A 5,273-nucleotide genomic window follows, 5' to 3' on the forward strand; every position below is an offset into this window, starting at 1 on the left:
TAGTTTCCAATTTTCACAGAAGTTTTTGTCAAATAGTGAATTCTTATCCCCAAAGCTGGGATCTTTGGGTTTGTTGAATACTAGATTGCTATAATCATTGATTATTTTGTTCTGTGAACCTAACCTATTCCACTGATCAACTTCTCTATTTCTTAACCAGTACGAAATGGTTTTGATGACCGTGCTTTATAATATAGTTTTAGATCTGGTACAGCTAGGCCACCTTCATTTGCTTTTCTCTCCATTAATTCCTTTGAAATGCTTGACTTTTTGTTATTCCAGATGAATTTTGTTGTTATTTTTCCTAGGTCAGTAAAATGTTTTTTTGGGAGTTTGATTGGTATAGCACTAAATAAATAGATTAGTTTAGATAGTATTTTCATCTTTATTATATTCACTAGGCCTATCCAAGAGCAATTGACATTTTTCCAATTGCTTAGATCAGACTTTATTTGTGTAGAAAGTGTTTTGTAGTTTTGCTTATGTAGTTCCTGACTTTCGTTTGGCAGATGATAGATTCCCAAATATTAAAATATTAACAGTTATTTTAAATGACATGGTTATATTTTGATATATAAGCAAGTGCCATTATACTTATCTTACTGTTCTGATGTATGATACCATTCAGGAAAACAGAATGCAACTGACAAGCTGGAATGACATCATTTAGGAAATTTTTTTTAAAAGAGCACCCAATTTGAGGAGCAACCTCATTATGGCTTTACAAAGGATATTTTGACTGAGGAATTAACCCCATTCCATGCAGAGGGGAAGCTTAAGGAGAAAGCATGTTAAAACCAAAAAAATCAGGTGTCTAGAATTGGGAGAGAGGAGAGGCACTTTGTGAGGCACTAAGTCAACAAGCATATATTTAGTACTTGTTATGTGCCGGGCACTGTGTTAAGCACTGTAGAATGATCCAACTATTCTGGAGAGCAATTTGGAACTATTACCAAAGGACTATAAAACTGTACATACCCTTTGATCCAGCAGTGTGATTACTGGGTCTGTATTTAAAAATTAATGTACAGAAAAAAATAAAAAAACTTTTTTTTTTTTTAATCATTGTAGATTCAAAGAAACATAGTCCCAAGTTCTCAAGAAGCTTAAATTCTAATAGGTATATAATATGCAGGTCATTAGTCAGACACAAGTTAAGTACAGAGGTAAATTATGTAAATATAAGGTAATCTGAGAGAGATAGTATTAACAGTTGGAAGTGAAGGATACTGCCTCTGAGAAGGCTCTCCTGCAGGAACTGGGATTTGGACTGAATTTTGAAAGAAGGTAGGAAGCTAGTAAATAGAAGTGAGCAGAGAGGCTATTCCAGATATGAGACAAAGCCAGAAAAAAGGCTTGGAGCCTTGAGATGTAATGCCAAGTTCAAAGAACATATAGAATGGGGATAAGGGTTAAAGCATAAGAAGATTGTAAAGATAGAAAGAGACCAAAATGTGAGTAACTTTATGAAAATAACTTTGTCAGTAAAGTGGAAGATGATCTGGAGGAGTAAAGGACTTGAGATAAGGAGACAAACCAGAAGGCTTTTGTACTAATTATTAATAATGAATTAGTTAATAATTATTGTAAAAATATTGTTATAATCCAAGAAAGAGGTAATGATAAGGACCTGCACCAAGACTGTGTGAATGGAGAGATGAAAACATATAAGGGATATGTGTCCTTTCTAATGAAAAGGTAGATGGACAAAAAGAATTTGTGGGAGTCCTTTCTAGGAAAATACTACATCATAATATACATTCTCAATGTCTTTGATAGAAGATGCTATAGTTTTAAGCAATGGATCTCATAAAATATCATTAATGATGACAGGGTTATCACTTCTATAAAGGTAGCACATTTAAATAGGTCCATTTTTCGATCTGATTATAAATGTGCAAATAGTTTTCAATTGTCAGACTTTGCTATTATAAGCAGAAAAGTAGATATATTCTTCTTTGAATACCTGGTAGATATTGATCTAGTTCCCAACAAGCATGAACCTACTTTTTAAACAATCTAAAATGTTACTAAATGTTTAATTTTGTGGTCAAAGTCTTTGCTTGTAAGTAAATAAAAAAGTTAATGATCTTACATGGTTTTAGAAATCGGATGTCTAACATACAAATCAGGAAGAGACCTTGAGCCCATAATCAATATTTTATCCAGAAATTAGGACAAGGAAATACTTATAAAATCTCTCACAAATGCATTGGGAAGATAAATTTTATGGGGAGCTAAACATATATGCATATATGTGTATTTATCTATATATGTATACATATGTATATATAAACAGATACATATATGTATATAATACACATTTCATTAATTGTCTATATTGGAATTCATACTAGATTTTTGGAATCAATATCTTTAACATCAGAATGTAGATATTTAGCTGTAAATATGCCTTCAAAGTGTTTTTCAATTTAGTATTTTTACATTTCCTGACCGATCAGGAGAACCATATTGTTGTCATTACGGCAGAAGACTTTCTTCAGGTTTTAGTTTACAATGACTATTTAATATTAGCCTCAGGTTAATGTTAGCATTAGTTCATTGCTGAACACTCAAAATAAAATATGTATCTACCATTCAAGTTACATTTAATAATATATCCCAAGCTCAATGTAAAAAAAATTATTAGAATTCCTTATAATGTTTGGATGACAATCTTCAAAATAAGAGTCTAATGAAAAAAAACATTTATCTAGGGATATCCACTTGAATTTTAATACACATATCTCAAATAACTATTTCTTAAGGAAATTTTGAGGGGGTCCAACCATAGAGTAATGGATAAAATTAGGCATGGTTCATTAGCACAATTCGCCTATCAGACAACACTATCAATTCATCCAATTTCTCTTCCAAGTCACTGTCTAACTATATCTAATGATAATTGCTCCTAGGAACAAAAGATTGAATTGAGTTGGAACAGCTATTTATTTGCTACTCACAAAGAAAATGATAAATGCAAAATGCTCATAAGCATACTTTGGCAGAAAAGACAGAAAATCAGGGTTCACGAAAAATTACTGTTATATTCTCCCATACTTGTTGTGTATGGTTGAGACTTCTCATCAGAATGCCCATTAATTAGGGAATTGCTGAATAAGTTGTGGTATGTGATCATGATACAATACTACTGCCCTATAAGAAATGATGAACTCAATGATCTATATACTTGCATGAAATAATGAGCAAGAGAATATTGTATACAGTAATAGCAGTATTGTTTTAAGAAGAATTCTGAACAAATAGGTCATTTCAACAATTATAAATACAAATTAAGTACAAAGAACCTATGAAGGAAGATGCTATTTGCATTCAAAGAAAGAACTGAAAAATAGAACTATGTATACAATAATTATATATATATATGTTTATGTGTGTATACATACATACACATATTATGTCTGATGGTAGTCATCTCCATGATGGGGGTAGAAGAAAAATGTTATATAACTTTATTTTATATTTAAAAAGAAAGGCAAGTAGATTTGCAATTTCATGTGCAATTATCTTTTTTCTAAAAAATTCTACTATGTTATGGAAATGCTTGGTTTATTTCTTAAGTTCAGAATAAAATAAATACAATTTAAAAAAATCATGAAGCATCTTGGGGGAGCATAGTAACATTGTTAGATTTCATCTCAGCTTTGCATTGTCCCTTTAATGTTCATATCTCCTGGTCAGAGTCAGAGGTTAGGTCCTTTTTTTTTTTTTTTTTTTTTTTTTTTTTTGGTTGGTATTCTTTTTTGATACAAAATTCTTTCTCCCTCTGAGGAGCTCTAACATGGAATCTGGAACCCTTGGTTTCTCAAGCTTCCAAAGCCAACTCCAAGTCTATTCACATCCATCTCAAGGACTATGTTTAGTCACTTACACTCAAGAAAGAAAAAACACAGGTAGTTAGGATTTTGAGAACTGGACTCAAGTTCATATAGGTAGATGTCTTTTAGCTGCTAAATCCTCACAGTTTGGGGGTGGCCAAAGTGGGGCAAAAGGAGAAATCTTCCTAATCTAATTTTCTTTTTTTTTTTTTTTTCTGAGGCTGGGGTTAAGTGACTTGCCCAGGGTCACACAGCTAGGAAGTGTTAAGTGTCTGAGATCAGATTTGAAGTTGGGTCCTCCTGAATTCAGGGGTGGTGCACTGCGCCACCTAGTTGCCCCCTTAATCTAATTTTCTGAGGAAGCTTCTGAGCTACATAAAGCTGCTTGTAAGGCCAAAGGAAAAGAGTGATAGGGGTAGAATCTCTCTCTTTTTTAAAGTGCACAACTCCTGCTCAGTGACTAATAAAAGGATTTCTCTTACATTCCTCAAAGTGCCTAGAAAAGGAATCAGGCAGAGCCAATTGCAAACACTCAAACTTCAGTTAAACATATTTTTTCTCCTATCTCTTATTATTAAGTTATTTCATGTTATTATTTATAATCATATATACAATAGATTAAAATTATTATTAAATAACAATAAGGAAAAGACAGAATTTCATTCTCAAAAATGTTGAAGAGAGACCAATAGGAATTTATCAAGATTTAATGATGGATATGTGGAGAAAGAGGAGTTAAGGATGACTCCAGAGTTTTAAGCCTAAGGGACCTGGAAGACTAGGTATATGTTGACAAAAATGAAAAAAAAAAATGGGAAGGGTTGACCATTTAGTGGGGAAAAAAGATCAGCTTAAGATGAGCTGTTTATAAAATAAGTTATATGTAAATGTATGTGTTAATATATAAATATTAGTAATTATTATGTAAAGTTTCAAGTGGCAGTCAGATGTTTAAGTAGAGATATGCTGTAGGAACTTAAAATTAAAATGAACTTTGAAGATCATTCAGTTCAATTTTCATTTAATCAATTAGAGAAATGAGAAACTTTGTGATTTAATCAAGATGACCTAGCTAGTTAGAAGTAGAATCTAAACTAGAAATTGGATCTCAACTACTAGATCAATATATATTTTTCCCACACTAGCATGATGCTTTTGCATGAACCTGAGAACATGAAAATAAAAATAGAATGAAACATATGTCCTAAATAAGCATATTTGAGAATTATCAGAATATATGCAGAATAAATAGTTAATGTCAAAATCAAAAATGTCACCAAAACAGAGAAAATAGTAACAAAGATTTCACAATGAAACTACTGTAAATCATTGGAGAATACTAGATATTTGAATTGGTTCCAAATCTTGATACTTTATCTTCTATTTACAAAGTAAATGAAAATAGTTAATATTTAAGCATTTTCTGGTTTGTAT

Source organism: Sminthopsis crassicaudata, chromosome 4, assembly GCF_048593235.1.
Source record: "Sminthopsis crassicaudata isolate SCR6 chromosome 4, ASM4859323v1, whole genome shotgun sequence".
NCBI classification, from domain to species: Eukaryota; Metazoa; Chordata; class Mammalia; order Dasyuromorphia; family Dasyuridae; genus Sminthopsis; species Sminthopsis crassicaudata.